The following is a 20,496-nucleotide window of genomic DNA, read 5'->3' on the forward strand; positions in this document are numbered from 1 at the left end:
ACTGACAGGAGCTGCTTAAGTGTATGATTGGAGGTGGAGGTGCTCCCTCCCATCAGTGTTGGACTGTGTATTACTGAGTGTGCGGACTCACACTCACACATCCTGTTTTTTTGCTCTCTGCCAGCAGTACCAGGGTCGACAGCCGGGGACAGAGGCCACCTGGGGATTCGGGACTTGGCGGCTCTGGTGTTCTTCAGGCCATTGGTGGTGGAAGCCGTGTGGAGTACGGCTTCTCTCTCGTCGGGGGGGGTCTCCTATCTTCGAGCCTGCCACACGTCACCTGGTGCTAATTGACTGTGCATATTTTCTGTATCTTTTCGTTGTGTAGTGTCACAACATTAAATTGTTACCTTTTGGTTTATTCATTGTCCGTTCATTTGCGCCCCCTGTTGTGGGTCCGTGCTACGACACCTTCCCAACGCTGCCTGGACATGGAGATGGATTTGTTACACTGTAAAAACTCAGAATACATTATTTCCAGGAGTTAATGGACACTATTTAACATGACACAATCGTGAGAGAACTGAAGGCAGAGCTGCAGCTGGCGACTGCACGTGCAAGGGGGCTTCTTTGATCATGTGGAGTTTGCATATGGAAAACAATACACAACAACGTGAGAGAGGCATGTTCAGTTTTCCCCCGTTTGTGTTCTTTTTCTCAGTGGAGCTGGCAAGCTTCTTTTTTCTTTTCTTTTTTACTTTGAGAGTGTCTGTGAATTTGGAACTGGAATGTGTATGTGTGTGTGTGTGTGTGCGCTGCTCATTTTTAATACCACTGTGAACATGAATGAGTGACACCACAATGTTGTTTTTCCCCCCTGGCAGTCCATACAGATGTATTTTTTTTTAGATATTATTGATAACACTACCACATCTCATGCACTCTAAAACATTGCAGCTTCATTTAGTTATGTCCATTTGCTACCTCTCTTTAACATAAAGAGTTTTTACAAGTTTTGGATGTTGAACTCTACTTTACAACTCAACTCAACTTGTAAAGTTGAGTTCAACATCCAAAACTTGTAAAAGCTCTTTATGTTAAAGAGAGACAGCAAGTGGACATAACTAAACAAAACTGCAATGTTTCAGAGTGTGGCATTTCGGGATTCAGCATCGTGAAATATACATTAATCTGTTGGTTTGTGATATTGTCATGAAAAGTGCCACAATTTTGTAAAAGAAGCACAAATTCATTTGAATTCATACCGTGATGGGAGCACGAAAAGCGATGCGGGGGGCGGGGGCTATGGTTATCGTTAGGGGAAGGGTTAAGTTATGGTTATGGTTAGGGTTAGGGGGAGAGGTAGGGTTAGTAATAGTAAGATTAAAAAACCCTGTCACAAAAATGTGACTCATTTAGTGATGTGAGCATGAAAAAAATTTGTGAGGCTGGGTTGTAATAGCAACATTTATAATTAATCGTGCACAAAGCTGAGCCTCCAGCAGAGATTGTTATTGACAGGCTGTGTTTATGAGTCACTGCTGCAGGTCCACTAAATCTTCTCAGAACTGCTGCTTTTACCGTGACTGCATCAAAATGAACAGTTTTCACTTAAAAACGAGTCATCATAACACAACATCACACTTATGCAAACTCTGGAATTAATCTGTGCCTCAGTTCTTAACGTTAGCACCTATATTCCATTCAAGCGTGTGCTGGGACGCTTCTAATAGTCACTTCACCTGTCAAAAACACTTGAGTACTCACGAGTACTTTGTTTTCGGACGTCTCTGTAGCTGTTTGTTGCGAATGCTGTATACTTTGAAACCGGTCACGGAAGTGCACAAAGTAATCCCAGTGGATCACTGGATGGTTACTAACAGCCTGAATCTAAACTGTTGTGATTTCAGTCCGACATGTCCTTTAACGCCTCTGTGACATATGTAACAGAAATAACCCCACCCCCTCAGATTGTAATCTCTAACTGTACCTCATATTATTAATAGCAGCAATAAATCGTATTCAGTAGGTTCATGATGCCCTATTTTTGCAAAGTGCGTAAGCAGCCGCCATTTCAGCAACTGAAACAATGTGACTGCTAGCCAGTCACAAATCATAAACATCTTCACTTTTCCAAACACTCCGCAACAAAAGTGGTTTATGATCTGCAGGATCCAAATTATATAAAATTTACAGTTGTAGATGATACCACATTCAATTACGCAGGTACTTTCATTAATGTGTTATCTGTTGCATGTGCCAGATAAAAAATAACAACAACAGCAACAACAAAACAAGCGGATTAGCACCCTCTGAAATCACATCCACAAAAAAAGGTGCCACTGCAGAGGATAGAGAGTGTGGGGAGAAACCCATTATCAAAGACAAATGATGATGATGTGGAAAGACTGAGCTGCCTACAGCAGCGCCACAACAGAAACATAACAGAAAGGCTGGTGGTGTAAATACACATATGCACGCACATATAATGCATCAGAGAAAACAACAGTTAGCGTCCCTTCACACATAGTACGAATAAGTACAAATCACAGCGGAACAGTTCATATGAGCAAACCACAAAAACATAGAGCCGACGAGCAGGCGTGAATGATGCCGCTGCAACAGTTTTGTGCATGTGGGAACACAGTGCAAGCAGCTGCGCGTTGTGGTTACACATCGCACAGCTACTGTGAAAATAAGAAAAATAAAAAATACATGCCACCCACAGGATTCGAACCTGCTATTTCCAAAAGCTCTGATTGTCAGAAAGAAACTTTACCAGTGAAATACCATCGCTGTCCTGTAAAAAGTGCGTGAAAATGCCTGATATCAAGAAGGACATGGACATATTTCAAAAAATAAAACCACACACCATATAAAATACTGCATTTTATTGAATCCCTCTTATCAAGCAGGCAATGCAAGTATGATCCATCAGTTCCTCTGTAGATGATGCATGGTCACACATGTACAGTCATGAAATGACATAAATGAGAAGCAGTGTGCTTCTTATCATGTCCACATCTGCTGGTGGCATGTCCAGCTGGCATACACCGGACATACACCGCATCATGTGGAACAGAGCTCACGTGGGTGACGTGACAATCAGATCACCCGCTACGTGATCTGATAGTCCGTTTCACCTGTGTTGTCTGTTGCCCATTGCAACAGCAATATATGTTTTTATGTCTCTCCACATGAGGACAGCAAACACACACACGCGTGTCCATCAAAGCATGGTATGTGTTCTGTAGCTGTGACATCCAGGACCAGAGATCTCAATACCTGCAGCTGTTGGTGGACACACCTCCTATCAGTTCAGCGCACACACCAACACACCATCTGTACATCCATATATCAGCAGCTCATGCAAGTGTGCCCCCCCCCCCCCCCGGCATGCCACATGTTTTAGGATGGGGAGGAGCACAACACATGCGCAGTTCACATGCATGGTACATGTGTGTGCAGGGGGAGCCAAAAGTCAGACTTTTGCACCTTGTGTTGCTGTTTCGCAAAGCCACACTCATGGGGACACTTAGACAAATTTCACATCCAGCTCGAAAGTGATCGTCTGCAATTCATGCACAATTTGACCACATTCATACTCTGTGTGAAGAGGCTTTACAATTACAGTGTTTTTATTTGATTTGCTAAAATGAATAAGTGGGGAGGCTCAACATTTTACTATCACTTAATGTATATATGTATTTTTCTAAGCTGGAAGTGAGAAATTCTGAGGTCCCAGTTTCCATTTATATCTAAGTGTTCTCTCATTCATGGTGTCTGCAGAACCCCATGGAGCGAACTCAATGTACTTGCATCGGACTCCCCCAAATAGATACCAGCAATAAAATTACTTGTAATTTTGCAAAATACCACTGAAATAAAAGGAACACCAGGGAATGTCTGTATTTCTCCAAGCAGAGTTGGAGTTGCATCAAGAAGGGCATCCAGTATTAAACTTATGCCAAATCTCAATGCAGATCTGTATTGTATCCACGGTGGTGGCCTTGAACAACTGGCAGTAATCTAAAGACAAACACCACATATAATAGCTAGATATCAATGCAAGGTGCTTTTTTTAAGCTTGTGGAAATTCAAAAAGGACTGCACCTTTAAGAACACCTTGAATTTGTCTTTGATTCATGACACTGACGGACTAAACTGAGCCTAATTGTGGTTTCATGTTGTGCATAAAATAAACCCTAAATAAAATTGTGCATCTGCAAGATAAATTGCTGCCTTGGACATCTGCAGTATTAGACGCAATACATTTTGTAGTTGTGCTTATTTTGATGAGCCTCAGGCAACAATTCAAAAGTAGGCAAAGTGAAAAAGAAGACATATTTGACTTTTAAATTCAAGTGATGCCTGTTACATCGAAAACGTTAATTTTGGGTGCAATCTGGATGGCATTGGAATGAAATAAGGTTCATTAAGTCTTGTGTGTGTGTCGTGATCTGTACATTCACAGTTTTAGTCACAAGATACAGTGCAGAGAAGCTGAGAGAATGTTGGCTTGATTTTCCACCAACCATATACATAAATGCTTGTGAGACCTGCCCTTGAGCCAGTGTGGGAGGTGAACCAACACTAGAAGCTTAGTAAGTACACTGCATCCAGAAAGCATTCACAGCACTTCACTCATTTTACATTTTGTTATGTTACAGCCTGACTCCTGGGGCAAATTCAGTTGATAGGGCATGATTTGGAAAGGCACACACATAGAGATGGGTATTGATAAGATTTTTTTTTTATACCGATGCCATTATCGATTCCCTTTCAATACATCCTTTGAATTTTCTGTGTACTAAAAGTAGGCTTTACAGGTTTTCTATGTCAGCAACATTTTATTGAGTCTTAAAGTAAATAAATATGAAATTGGTCACTGGATCCTTGATCTCTGAACATAAATAAAAACAAATAAAATCTGTACATGATCACTGGATCCTTGATTTCTGGACATAAATAAAAATAAATAAAATATGTACATGGTCATCGGATCCTAGATCTCTGGGACAGATTCATCCAGGAGTTGGCAAGACCTTATTTAGGGCATTGTTTTGGTGATTAGGGATGTCCTCATGTATTGTAATAAACATTTCTGAGAAAGGCAAGAGCTTCAGAAGAATAGGCCTGAAAAAAGTTTCTCTTAGAAGTATTTTAGACATAGGATCAACAGGTTATGTGAATTGGAAACTTTATTATTGTCCAGATCTCCCTTGTAAAAGAGATCTTCATCTCAATGGGACTAACCAGGTTAAATAAAGATTAAAGTGGGAGCGGGAATTGTTGGCTTTTTAAATACTTGAAAGACACTGGGCTCGAGAGGTTTTAGTACTGCTATAACGCACCGATGCAGAAGGTGGCAGCCATGCAACAATAAGGTTGACAGCTGCCATAAAACACCACAGAACACCACATTTGATTTATATCACAGGAGCACGTTTTGAGGTCAGAGCGCATTTCCGCTTTCACAAATGCCTGAAGAAACCACCAGAAACGCATGAAAGTCCTTAATTTACTCATATTTGTTCTCAGTTTGGGTAAATCGTCGGACTCGGACACATTGTTTATCAGTGGTGGGCACAGTTCCGCTAACTGCTAATTACTGAAACTGACATTTTCATTAGCAGATTAGCTTTGCAGATAACTTTGAAAACTATCAGCGGACCAATGAACTTCTGATAAATTTAGTTCCAATAACTTATAGACTGCTAACAGTCAGCGGGCAGTTTAAAACAGTGGTAAAGTCTGAAATCAGATTTTAGTGGCTGCCTGTTACATGCTTTGGAGCAGACAGCTACAAGTGACAGTGCTCAATCCTCTGCTAGCAGACGAGAGCTAACTACCAGAGAGAAAGGAAGAGGGAGAAAAATCACACCATACAGACTTGCAGGCATAACACACAAGTCATGCACAGGCAGACAGTTTTGACTTATGATTAAAATTTTAAACAAACTAATTCCGGACAAGTTATTGAAATTACGATCACCTCTGTCATTTTACAAAGTGAAAATATCAGCTATATGTTTTAGTCTTAAAGTAATGCACTAATTTTGAAGGGTTTAGTGTTTAAAGGCATGCAGGCCGCAATGCATTATGGGAAAAATAGTTTCTTGACATCAGTGGTGGTTGGTAGGTATAGAAGAAATCACGATGATGTGATGCGCTGGGTGGGGCCGCACCGGTAGGCAAAAAACTCTTCTGCAGCCACTGACTGCAAGACTGTGTGCACTCAGTGATACATCACACGCTGACAGATCAGTGCCGTGCATAAAAAACACATCACATCCAGATGGATAACAATCCGTTTGAAAGATTTTCACTTTGGAAGCATTTAGTCTCAAGGATCAGATGTGTCCAGTACAGGTGGAACATGGGATCACATGAGCTCACCCTGTGTTCCAACACATCATATTAAAAACAAACCTCCCCTTTTGTATTAAACTTTTTCTTTTGGTTTTCTCTGTACAGCTCCACATTTAGGGGATAAGCTGTGAGTAAAGCTATTATGAGGGCTGCAAACTAACGATGATCTGATTTTTGGTTCATTCTTTTGAAATAACACACAGTTCAACATGCACAAAAGAGCGATTTTGCAGACAAACGGACAAACACAAAGTGTAAAGTTGGACTCACCAGTGTAAAAATAACTGTAAGCTGCAGAAGAAAGAAAACCAGTGAGAAGAAACACAGAGGAGACTGTCCAAGAATCCATGGTTCAGTTCTAGCTGGTCTGGTGGCCTTCAGGTTGTTAAAATGTAGAACTGTATGAATACATACGTTACACGCGTATACACACACACATACGAGGTCTGTCCGTAAAGTATAGGTCCTTTTCATTTTTTTCAAAAACTATATGGATTTCATTCATATGTTTTTACGTCAGACATGCTTGCACCCTCGTGCGCATGCGTGAGTTTTTCCACGCCTGTCGGTGACGTCATTCGCCTGTGAGCACTCCTTGTGGGAGGAGTCGTCCAGCCCCTCGTCGGAATTCCTTTGTCTGAGAAGTTGCTGAGAGACTGGCGCTTTGTTTGATCAAAATTTTTTCTAAACCTGTGAGACACATCGAAGTGGACATGGTTCGAAAAATTAAGCTGGTTTTCAGTGAAAATTTTAACAGCTGATGAGAGATTTTGAGGTGATTCTGTCGCTTTAAGGACTTTTCACGGTGCGAGACGTCGCGCTGCGCTCTCAGGCAGCGTCATCAGCCTGTTTCAAGCTTAAAACCTCCACATTTCAGGCTCTATTGATCCAGGACGTCGTGAGAGAACAGAGAAGTTTCAGAAGAAGTCGGTTTCAGCATTTTATCCGGATATTCCACTGTTAAAGGAGATTTTTTTAATGAAAGACGTGCGGACGGGTCCGCGCGTCGGGACGCAGCCGACGCGGCGGCACAGGAAAAACACCTCCGTGTTGATAACCATTTGTAAAATCCAGGCGGCTTTTGATGGCTTTCAGTGGAGTGAGTATATGAGAAATTGTTTATCAGCTGGAGATGTTTCAACTTGTCCTCAAGGCTTCCAACAGAGGTGTAAAAATAAAAAGGACCTATACTTTACGGACAGCCCTCGTACACACACACATGCAACCCTAATTCCAATGAAGTTGGGACGTTGTGTAAAATGTAAATAAAAACAGAATATAATGATTTGCAAATCCTCTTCAACCTATATTCAATTGACAGTATGTTTACCACTGTGTTACATCACCTTTCCTTCAAACAACACTCAATCAGTGTTTGGGAACTGAGGACACTAATTGTTGAAGCTTTGGAGGTGGAATTCTTTCCCATTCTTGCTTCATGTACGACTTCAGTTGTTCAACAGTCCGGGGTTTCTGTTGTCATATTTTGCGCTTCATAATGCGCCACACATTTTCAGTGGCCGACAGGTCTGGACTGCAGGCAGGCCAGTCTAGTACCTGGACCCTTTTACTACGAAGCCACGCTGTTGTAACACGTGCAGAATGTGGCTTGGCATTTTGTCATCAAGTTTGTGTTGGTAACAATCTGGATGGTCTTTTTCCTCTTTTGTCCGGAGGACACGATGTCCATGATTTCCAAACACAATTTGAAATGTGGACTCATCAGACCACATCACACTTTTCCACTTTGCATCTGTCCATTTCAAATGAGCTTAGGCCCAGAGAAGACGGCAGCATTTCTGGATGTTGTTGATGTGTTGCTTTCACTTTGCATAGCAGAATTTTAACTTGCACTTGTAGATGACACTCATTCATGACACTCACCTGTTTCTAATTAGGTATTCTTTGAAGCATTCATTAACTTTCCAATCAACCTGTTCACCTGTGGAACATTCCAAACAGGTGTTCTTTGAGCATTCATCAACTTTCCCAGTCTTTTGTTGCCACTGTCCCAGTTTTTTTGAAATGTGTTGCAGGCATCCATTTCAAAATGAGTAAATATTTGCACAAAAACAATAAAGTTTATCAGTTTGAACATTGAATATCGTGTCTTTGTGGTGTATTCAACTGAATATAGGTTGAAGAAATTGTATTCTGTTTTTCTGTTTTTATTTACATTTCACACAATGTCCCAACTTCATTGGAACTGGGGTTGTATATACTCTCAAATTGTTATGGATGGGCTGATTTTGTGTTCTTGTGTTTCTTTTTTATTTTATTTTTGGGAAGTTGTGTGATATGTGTATGTAATCAATGTGCGGGTGTATATAATTAATGCAGCCACCTCACTGTTTTTCTTTCTTTTTTTTTATTTGTAAAAAAAAAGGCAATTTGAAAACTGAAAATTCTGTTTAAGTATTCAGCACTTTTAGCGAATGTGACTGCCAGGAACACTGCCATCTACTGGATGGCCAGTAGATGGCAATATTCCCATAATGCACTGCAGCATGTGTGTCAGTACTCTGTAAACATTAAAACGTTTGAAATTAGTGCATTACTTTAATACTAAAATATATAGCTGATATTTTCACTTTCTAAAATGACAGAGGTGACATTAATTTCAATAACTTGTCCAGAATTAGTTTGTTTAAAATTTTAACCATAAGTCAAAACTGTCTGCCTGTGCATGACTTTTGTGATATGCCTGAGGTCTGTATGATGTGAAAAATAAATGTTTTTTTTCTCTGCTCTTCTCTTCTCTCCGGTCACTTAGGTCTCTTTTACTGCAAGAAGGCTGATTTGAGAAAGTTGCTGTGTCGGTAGCTGCCAGGGTTTTTTTATTATCATTATTAAATTTGCAAAAATCTAAAAAAAAAACTTTTTTTCACATTGTCATTATGGGGTATTGTGTGTAGAATTTTAAGGGAAAAATCAACTTTGTCCATTTTGAACTCAGAAGAAGTTTATTGCCATTGCCAATGAACAGGATTCACAGACTAGGAATTTGCTTTGGTATAATGGTGCAACATTAAACAGAGAGCAATATAAAATGCTAAGATAAAATATGTGCTAAAATAAGATAAAATATAAGATAAAATATGAAATATGAAATATGAAAGGCTATCTGCAACGACACAAACAGAACAACATTGCAGTGGGAGGAGTGCAATTAAAAACCAAAGTGCATTTGTCTAAAGTGACCCGTGATAAAATGGTAAAGTGACAGAGTTAAGGTTAAGGTGACTGAGTTATGAAGTGTTCATGAGTCTAACGGCAGAGGGGAAGAAACTGTTCTTATGGTGGGAGGTTCTGGTCCGGATGGACGGTAGCCTCCTGCCTTGGAATACGGCTGTAACATTTAAAAAAAAATGTGAGAAAAGTGAGGTGCTGTGAATACTTTTCAGATGTGCTGGGTTGCAGATGCAAAGGGTGTGAATACTTATGTACATGTAAGTAAGTATAATAAATAATAAACACTTATGTATTATTATTATTATTATTATTGTTATTATTATTTTAATAGATTTGCAAAAAAAAAAAAAACTTGTTTAAGTTTTCATTATGGGTTGTTGTGAGTACAATTTTGATTTTACTCCATCTTGGAATAAGGCTGTGGAAGGAGTGAAGTACTGTGAATACTTTCCGGATGCACTGTAGAACGACTCTCAAACGATATCTTCCAGGAGAAGTCACACCAAACCATGCTCTGTTTCAACAGGTCATCCTCTGCACAGATGTTCAATAGTTGTGGTGCACTCTGATTTGAAAAGACCTGAATCCGACGGAAGAAGCAGGAGCAGGAGGTGCATGTCAGGGTCTGGGTAGGTGGGAGACGAGATAATATAAACCATACCCCACATGTGGGGGTGCAGAAGTTGTGATGTGGATGAGGGCACTGCCTGCAGTGGGTGGAAGAATGCCCACTGAGCACAGCATGCATAAACACAGTGCACATGCTGTTGCAGGGCAAAACAGGACATCAGAGATCCTGACACTGGACTGATTAGGTGGATGTCTTCTCAGTGTGTGAAGGGTTCAGTGTAGGATACTGCAGTCCTGTGATCAAATGTTCTTTCAGTAAATTTGTGATCACAGGCGGCAGTGGAGAGTGAGTCACAGTTGCACAAACCCTCTAAACCATTCCTCCTTGACTTGAATTCAAAGCAAGCACCATAAAACCGCATGCTAATTTTATCTTTTTGTGGTCAACACAAAGCAGAGCGTATAATCTGTAACAATGAGTACCACACGGGAAACATGAGATTTGTGTGTTGATAGTCTGGCTGTCCCTAAAAGTCAGCTCTGTGATAATATTCTTTCAAAGATTTCAGTCTGCATGAAGAACGCTACTCCGTGTGAATTACATACAGATGCTGATGATGTGACACATGCAAACACATATCCACAGAGGATTTAAACTGTGCATTTATGACCTCTGCCAAAGAGATCATGCTTTCATCTGCATCTGTTGATTCATTAGCAGGGTTATGCAAAATATGCATGAGTAAAGTTTCACAAACAATGGTGTACGAAAAGGCTGTTAATTTTGGAATGGAGCGAGAGGAAAGGCTTATACCAAATTTTCTGAACTATCACTTATACCTTTTTAGTTGTTTACCTGGTTTTGTGAGTTATATTTGAAAGTTACTTGTCAGAAAATATCAGCATTATCATCAACAGCCACAAGATGGCAATGTCTACACTAATAACAACTGAACAGTGCAACTGTATCGCCAAGTGAATTTAAACTGCAAATTATACAGCTGGAAATGATAGTTTGGAGTGAGCTAAAAAAAATGTCAGGTACTGGCAAAAAGTAATGGTTACTCTTAAAAAAAACAACAACAAAGAAGACTAATTATGGGCAGAACTGAGGGAATGAGTCCATGCATGGTTGCAAAATATGACGCATATGACGTAATTTCTCTACTTTGGCGGAAAAAAATGCAACATTTTCTCAGAGCTTTGGGGAAAATTACATGCAAACAAAGTGAAAATGCAAAGAAAAAGTTATGATACGGTGGGAAAGTGGACATGTGTTGTGTGTTTATGACCCAGAGCTCAAACATGTTGAGGCGGTTTTGCAGGCAAGAGAACGCAGCTACTCTGGTTAGCTGTATAGGCTAACAATTACCGACACAACGTCTTCCATTTGCCTCATCTTCCCTTCTCCACTGGGAACCGAAACAAAAAACAAACAAAAAAAAAAAACAGTACACCATTTGTCCGTGTGAAGTTAGGCTGTGTATATATTGCACAATGGCAGCAGCTGTCTCCATAAGTGGTCAAAACCCGTGATATCACGCAGGGTTCAAACAAGACTGCGGTGCCCTATTTGCAAGCATGAGAAAAATAAACACTTTTGCAGTGCATAAAGCCAATTCGTTCCTTCTGGCCTGAATTAAACATACATTTTCTATTTTATTTTGTGTCATTAGCCCAAATGAAGCCTTTGTTTGGCCTAAATTCAGAACTTGATGATTTTTATAGTTATAGTGAAGTCTTCAGGACTATGTCAAACAAAGTCTCTTTTCCAAACTGAAAATGATTAGAGGATTTGTTTTCATGATATAGAACATCCAACAATTTCTGCAAAAGGTAGGGTACATGCTCTGAATGAATGAAAAGGAATTAAAAAAGATGTTTGAAAAAATAGAAACTTGAAAATGAAATTTATTTTGTGTCCAATAGGCCCAGTTTTGATCATCTATTGCGTGGTTTACAACGCTTAGCTCAAGTATATTTGTAGTGAGCCAAACGTCAAACTGTGATTTACACGGTGCATAATCTATGCACGACGTATGGTACAGAACACAAAGGCCTTTTATTACCTCAGTTAATTTGTTATAGGTGTGCTTTGGTTCTAACATGAAAGAAATCAACCAGGTTAACAGCTGTCATTTCCATTGACACAAAACTGTGACAGGATTTGGTAAACTGTTATTTCAGATGACAGAGCCATAAGGTAGAGTTTTTCTATGATTAAATTACGGTGCAAAATGTGTGAGTGTGTACACTTGATGTGAGAACTTGTAGAACAAAAATCTGAACTTGTGTGTTTATATTTTCATTTGTTTAAATACATAAACTGATTTTGAATCACTTCTGAATGTGTACTTTGTAATTTCAATGGATTAAAAGTATTCAAACACCAATGAGAAAAAAGTACTGACAAACTGACGTACATACAAAAATACAATGACACCTGCGAACATGTGATGCAACATTTATTTGTATTTAGTTTTGTTGTAGAGTCCAATTTCCACTTTGACCTAAGGTGACAACAGGATGTCTTTGGTACCTGAGCCCGGTTTCATAAAGCAGTCTTATCTTGTTTAGTTGCATATACTCACTTACTTGACTAATTTTTTGACACTAGTTGCTGCACAAAGCGCTTAGTCCGCAAAGGTTTCACATTACCCAACTAAAGTTTTTAGCCTGGTACAGAGGAGGCTAATCTTATTTTAATCAACAAAACTCAAAAAATGGCAGCTCTCATGTACCACCACTTGCTGGAACACTCAAGAGCACCCCTACGCCGCTCGTATTCCTCCAAAAGGAGAACTTCCACTGTTTTTGGCCGTGGCTGTAGCAAACAACTGTCATGATGTGCTTGTGACAGTTCTCACATGAGCCACCAGGCGTCGCTGTTATGCTGAGCAACGTTGTGTGCACAAAAAAGCTTGAAGAGTGAAAATGCTAGGCTAAGTACTAACAGTTAATGAAACAAAGACTGGATAGTTCATGACAACAACCAACCCAGAAGTAAACAAAACTGTCGCACATTGGAGCCGTCTCTTGGCAACAGCACACATGAGGCCGCTATAGCCGTGAAAACCATCGACTAAGGTAAGATGGCTAATCTGCGAGTTTAACCGTCAATGTGAAATGGTGATTAGATGGATGATGTTGAGCGACTAACTATAACTGACTATGTAAGTTTAATAGACTAACAGATTAGACTGCTTTATGAAACCGGGCCCAGGTCTCTTCGGGGTATCCTTAGTTACCACTGAAATAACTTTGTGTCAAATGAATCGTTACATAGGTAGAGTTGGTTGAGGAGTATCACTGGCTGTGGCAGATAGATGGTTACATTTTAGGGGTAGAGATGGACCGGTTGTCTGCCTGAGCAATTACCATCAGCGCCCAGCGCTAGAGGTGAGCGGATCGATCCTAATATTGATTATATCGATACCAACACTGGTATTGATATTGAATGATCCCCATGTAAATAGATTGATACTCACGCTTTTTTTTCTCTCCCGCACACACTGACTGCTGCGCACGCAGATTCATCAAAGTCTCCTGTCTGTAAGAGCAGCGCTGCGCTGTGTCACACAACACGGAGCAGCGCACCCTTGTATTGTGGTTTGTCAGCCCTCTACCTCAGGAGATTTTGTTTTAAGTTGTGTTGAGTGATATTTTTTTAAACAAAAATGTTGATTATGATAATAAAATATTTTGTTGTCATGTACAATGTTTGGTGAAATTCTATCCTAGGTCTTTTGGATCCTTTGGATCTATGAAGCTTAAATGCGACATAAAACTGTCGCACCTCCCACATCTGAACAGCGCACATCCGTGTCAAGGCATCGGTGGAGGCAGTTCATCCAGGCGGAGGCATCGGTGGAGGCGGTTCATCCAGGCCCGAGGCGTCGGCTACATCTGAGGCTAGCAGCGGCTACGTCCGAGGCTAGCAGCGGCTACGTCCGAGGCTAGCAGCGGCTACGTCCGTGGCTAGCAGCGGCTACATCCGAGGCTAGCAGCGGCTACATCCGTGGCTGGCGGCGGAGGCATCGGTGGAGGCGGTTCATCCAGGCCGAGGCATCGGTGGCGGCAATACATCCAGGCCCGAGGCGTCGGCTACGTCCGAGGCTAAGCGGCTACGTCCGAGGCTAGCAGCGGAGGCATCGGTGGAGGCGGTTCATTCAGGCCCGAGGCATCGGTGGCGACGATGCATCCGGGCCCGAGGCGTCGGCTACATCCGAGGCTAACAGCGGCTACGACCGCGACTGGGGCGGCTGTGAACGAGGTTAGCAACGGGGAGGGTTGGGGTGCGGCTACCGGACCTGTGGTGGTGGAGGCTACTGGTGAGAATTGTTTTTGTAATCAATAGTGGCCATACTGAGCCACGACAGTCGGCATGGCACCACCCAGGAAAACAGATAAACTCGAGGAAGATATAGAGGAGATAAAGACCTCATTAAACCATATATCAAAAGACATGTCTAATCTAGACAAACTGATGGTGGAAATTAAAGAACTCCAAAATCTGGTTAAAGAGAAGGACAAGATCATTAAGAAACTTGAGCAACGTGTAGATGAACTTGAACAATTTACTAGAAAAGATGACGTTATAATATCTGGACTAGAAACAAGGCATCGGACATATGCAAGGGTGGTGGATTCTGGTGTAGCCAGTGGGGAGGATGCACCACCTGAAGAAAGACAATCATTGGAACAACAAGTTACAAACTTTTTATATCAAAAAGGTGTTGTCATCCATCAAGACACAATATCAGACTGTTATACTATTCCAACTAAAGATAGAAAAAATAAACTATCTAACATTGTTATACGATTTACAAGCAGAAAATATAAAAATGAGTTATTAAGACAGGCAAAGAATTTGAAAGGAACGAGTGTCTATATAAATGAGCATCTAACAAAAAAAAATGCAGATATTGCTAGGGAAGCAAGACTACTAAGAAAACAGAAACATATTGTTGCTACATGGGTCTGGAATTGTAGGGTGTGGATTAGAGTGAAAGAAGGAACAAACGGTATACAAATCAAAAACATGGAGGACCTTACGAAATACAGACCTGAATAGACAATCAAATATAACATCTGTTGGTAATTGGACCAACAAAAAATCAGATCAAACATGGAAACAGAGGATAAAATATATGACATAGACACTAATATTGATGAAAGTATATTTGACTTAAAAACGATTGGTTGTGAGTATTATACAGTAGAACAGCTGAATAGTGAAAAAATTGCAGAAGATACCCTGTCACTCATACATATAAACAGTCGAAGCTTGTATTGTAAAATGTCACAAATAAAAGATTATTTAAATCAGTTTAAAAATAGATTTAGTATTGTTGCAATCACTGAATCTTGGCTTAAAGATGATCTCATGGATGAAGTTCAAATGGAGGGATATGAGCTGTATTTTGTAAACAGAAGATATAAAAAAGGCGGTGGTATTGCTCTGTATACAAAAACAGATCTGATGTGTACAATTGTTGAAGAAATGACAATTATGAATGATGTCATAGAAATTGTAACAGTGGAACTTGTACATGAAACATCTAAGAATATTTTAATCAGTTGTGTATACAGAGCACCAGATTCTTGTGTTGTGAAATTTACAGATAAAATAATTGAATTATTCCATCAAATTAAAAACAAAACGCTTTTTATGTGTGGGGACTTTAATATTAACATAGAAAGCTCCAGCTGCCAAAGATTAAGTGATTTTGTGAATTCAATGTATAGTTTGGGGTTATTCCCCTTGATAACAAAACCAACCAGAATTACATCGCAAAGTGCAACGGTAATTGATAATATATTTACAAACAGAACAGATGAAATTATCAAGAATGGGATCTTCATGACAGATATTAGCGACCATTTACCAATTTTTTCAATATTTAAATATAAAAATAGGTACAACAAAAAAAACTGATATAAACTTTAAAAGAGATAAGTCAGTAAAAGCCTTAGAGGCATTAAAATATGACCTTAAAAATCAAAACTGGGAAGAAGTTTATGTCAGTGATGTTAATGTAGCATATAACTCATTTATGAAAATATTGATGAAATCATACAATAAAAATTGTAAATTCATTGAAATTAGTAAGAAAAGAGTAAATAAACCATGGCTGACAAAGGGAATAAAAAATGCTTGTGCAAAGAAAAACTATTTATACAGGTGCTTTTAAAACTGCAAACAAAGGAATCAGAACATAAATACAAAAAATATAAAAATAAACTATTAACAATAATTAGGAAACAAAAAAAAGATTATTACAGTGAAAAACTAAATAAGAGTAAAGATAATATGAGGGTAACATGGGGAATTATAAAAAGTGTGATTGATAGTGATGGAACGAAAGAAACTATTCCAAATTACTTTGTTAAGGAAATAAAGAGATATATGATATAAAAGAAGTTGCAAATGGGTTTAATGATTATTTTTCAAATGTAGGGTCAAGTCTGGTGGGAAATAAACCAATAATAGAAGATAAATTATGTACATTGGTAAATACGGTCAATAGTATTTTCCTGGACAATGTGGAAAAAGATGAAATAAGAAATATTGTAAAAAACTGTGTAAGCAAAAGATCAACTGACCATGAAGATTTAGACATGATGACTGTAAAAAGTATAATAGAAATTGTTATTGAACCATTTACTTATATTTGTAATCTGTCTCTGTCAACTGGGGTTTTTCCAGATGAAATGAAAATTGCTAAGGTAGTCCCATTATATAAAAATGGAGACAAACATAATTTTTCTAATTACAGGCCAGTATCATTGCTTCCACAGTTTTCTAAAATTATGGAAAAAGTTTTTGTAACAAGATTGGATAAATTTATTGAGAAACATCATATTTTAAATAATGCTCAGTATGGATTCAGAACAAAACATTCGACAGCTATGGCAATTATGGAATTAATAGAGAAAATATCAACAACAATAGATAATAAGGATTATTTTGTAAGTATTTTTATTAACCTGAAAAAGGCTTTTGATGTTATAGACCACTCAAGATTGCTCCACAAGTTACAACAATATGGAATAAGAGGTGTTGCACATCAGTGGGTAAAAAGCTACTTAGAAAATAGAAAACAGTTTGTTCAGATAAATAATACCAAATCAGAATTGGGTAACATTATTTATGGAGTACCACAAGGATCGGTACTTGGACCCAAACTGTTTATTTTGTATATCAATGATTTTGTGAATGTATCCAATGTGCTTGGCAGCATTTTATTTGCTGATGATACAACGCTGTTTTACTCTGGATCAGATATACAGGAAGTAGCACAAGTGATAAATACAGAGTTGGAAAAAGTTAAACATTGGTTTGATATAAACAGATTGTCACTAAATATTAATAAGACAAATTTCATATTGTTTAATGATAGAGCGAAAAAAAATAATGTGTCATTACAAATAGATGGAATGGATATACAAAGGGTAAAAGAAATGAAATTTTTAGGAGTCATGATTGATGAAGATCTTACATGGAAGTCACACATAAATTACATAAAAGGAAAAATAGCGAAAGCCATTGCTGTTTTGCATAAAGTAAAATATTCATTAAATAGTTATGGTTTATTAACATTGTACAATTAATTGATTGTCCCATATTTAACTTACTGTGTAGAAATCTGGGGAGCAACATATACAACCTATATACAACCTTTATTTATTTTGCAGAAAAGAGCTTTAAAAGTGATTAGTAACAGTGGTTTTAGAGATCCATCTAATCCATTGTTTATTAAGTATAGGGTACTTAAATTTCATGATTTAGTCGATTTGAAAATATTACAAACGATGTACCAAGTTAATAAAAATACTTTACCAACAAACATTCAAAATATGTTTGAAAAAAGAGTAAGTAGTTATAAATTGAAAGGAATAGAAGTCTTTAAAAAACCAAGATTTAGAACCAAAGTAAAGGAAAGGAGTATTGCAGTAAATGGTGTCAAATTATGGAACAATCTTAATAAAGAAATTAAAGAATTAAGGTTGCTTAAATTATTTAAAAAACATATTAAATTAGATGTATTAAGTAAGTATGAAACTATGAAGTAAGTCAGTGGGCTGCAAGAAAGTCAAAAAAAAAAAGTAAACTTAATAATGTTTGGAGTGTCTTAAGTTTAAATGTAACCTGTCAGTGATGTAATCTATTAATTAATGGTCATAATTATGAAATGGGTCAGTGGTATGTGACAAGTTAAAGAAATGCAATCTGTTAAATAATGTTGACTATGATGCTGTATATTGAAAGATTGTATTGTTAAAAGGGGCAGAAATCATAAGACTTGTTCTTCTTTCTGCTCCTTTTCATTCTGGTATTGTGGTGCTTTTGTTTTTTGCTTTTCTGTTTTTAAATGAATGAAATAAATAGAAAAAAAAATATATGAAAAAGTATCGGTATCGGTATCGATATTGGCGATACTGGGCCTGTATTTACTTGGTATCAGATTAATACCAAAATTCCCGGTATCACCCACCTCTACCCAGCGCGGTTCTGTGTGTGATGGCAGTGATGACATTTTTCAGCAAATTACAGAAGGTTTACCTGTTATTTTCACAGTCCATGGACAAAAATTTCTACTAATGAATCAATGTTGACCAAACATGATGAAAAAGTTGGGTTGGACTGGAAGTAGAGTAAGTTTTATTTTGAGATGTAAAAAAGGCAAGTCAAGCTGCTGAGTAAACAAAAAAAAAGAAAAACAGAGACACACACACACATACTTGCAGAATGATGATAATACAGAATGATGGGTCTGGTAAATTTGTGGCACTATGCACTCTAATTAGGCCTCTTCTTTTTGTCCCTGGGGCCCTGCTGAGGTCAGCAGTTGGACTGGATTTGGATGGGCTGAGTTGCCAGATGTGTGGTGTGGCATGGACGCCGCTATTCCACAGATCTGCACAGCATTGGTCGTTGTGGAGGTTCTTCTCTCACTGCCTTCATCCTTCAGAGGGTCAGGAACAGGAAAAGCACTGCTGACGTTTTTGGGTGGTTTGATGCAGTGTGTTTACCGACAATCACGCTGTCATTGTCGGTCCATTCCAGCATGGTGAAAAAACAGTAATTACAGCAGACAGTTTAGAAAGAAGAGACAGTGTTGTGTCACTATGATGCACGAGGAGCTGCCTGTTCAGAGTGTTTGGACCTGTCTCGTCTCACAGGAGCCTCACACAAATAAACCAAAATGGAAGATGTTCTGCATTTGCAGCTTGCCAAGCACAAGGAGTTTATATTCACAATAAAAGCTTCTAAATGTCATGCTGTTTATGGCACATTATTTGCCCTATAAAGCATGGATTTCAGATTCAGAGTACTCTGTATGTCTTCTGTGGCCTGTGTTGTGTAGCCTGGTACCACAAATACCTCATAGCTCATCAGAAAAGTATTTTCACTTTCACTGACTTAAGCTGAGGCACAGCCATGTGACGTGTCACATCATTACTCAGTGTTTCATCCCAGCAAGTGTCTGCTTCATGAGAATGATGATAAATATATCTATATGGCTTTTGTCTTGTTTCATATCTTCATGGTAGTTGGACCTTTTGAACGTTTAGGTCCTTGGGTGCATTTTGGTAGCATTGGAATGTTTGTGAAGAGGAACATATTATAAACACAAGTAATATCACTCTGAAATGAACTCCCGTGTGTGGCAACTGAAGTAAAAGCCAGCATAGGCTGGATGGAAGTTTTGTGAATAGCAAGGAGTCTACTTGGGGTGTAAACTAAGTTGAAATTCTATCGCCAAACTGAAGGAAAACAGGCAGTAGTTCTTCAAGCATTTTGCTAATTTGCTCCAGTGTAGCAACGTAACTACGTGCATAATTCTTTCTTAAACCAGTGTAGAACAGGCAAAGCATGTGAATAACATGGACTCTACTATTGCTCTGGACATGACCTAAGTTGAAATTGTGTCCCCATAAACTGAATATTGAATATGTGGGGAAGATGTCCAGCAAAAGAGGGAAGGTCAAGTATTTTGCACAGTTGTCACTGCTAGTTTCCCACCATGGCAGTGGTCAGTTTCACACTCAGTATGTATGTTGTTTAAGTAGCAAGTATTATATAACGGCTGAGTGGATCCTTGTCATTTGATTGGTGCTTTGTATGTCACATGACATGGATTATTCGTCCCATTTGTACTGCGTTGCATTTAGTGTGCAAATGGTTCCATTTACTATGCAAATTTGGTTCCATACGTTTTGTACCATTGCATGGTGCAAACCCCACCCACACTAGAGGGGATGGTGTTTAGCTAAACATGGCAGAGTTTGTTTTGCTGACGGACGACAATTTGAATGAGCTAACTGACAGTGCTAATTCTTCTAACACACACACACACACACGCACAAAACAAATCCCCTACGCCATAAACCATCTAGTGGCATAAAGAGCTGTTA

At 38.8% G+C, this 20,496-nt stretch overlaps 1 protein-coding gene and 1 long non-coding RNA gene across 2 annotated transcripts in view; one reads left to right on the forward strand and one right to left on the reverse strand.

The window, feature by feature from the left end:
* The window catches only part of LOC117508620 (protocadherin-16-like), a 354,090-nt gene that overhangs the window by 138,349 nt on the left and 195,245 nt on the right, over positions 1-20,496 (reverse strand).
* LOC117508622 lies at positions 1,508-7,453 on the forward strand. Its single transcript, XR_004560148.1, has 3 exons — positions 1,508-1,650; positions 4,428-4,432; positions 7,439-7,453. It is a non-coding gene; the product is annotated as an uncharacterized LOC117508622 (long non-coding RNA).

This window comes from Thalassophryne amazonica, chromosome 4, assembly GCF_902500255.1.
Source record: "Thalassophryne amazonica chromosome 4, fThaAma1.1, whole genome shotgun sequence".
Classification (NCBI taxonomy): domain Eukaryota; kingdom Metazoa; phylum Chordata; class Actinopteri; order Batrachoidiformes; family Batrachoididae; genus Thalassophryne; species Thalassophryne amazonica.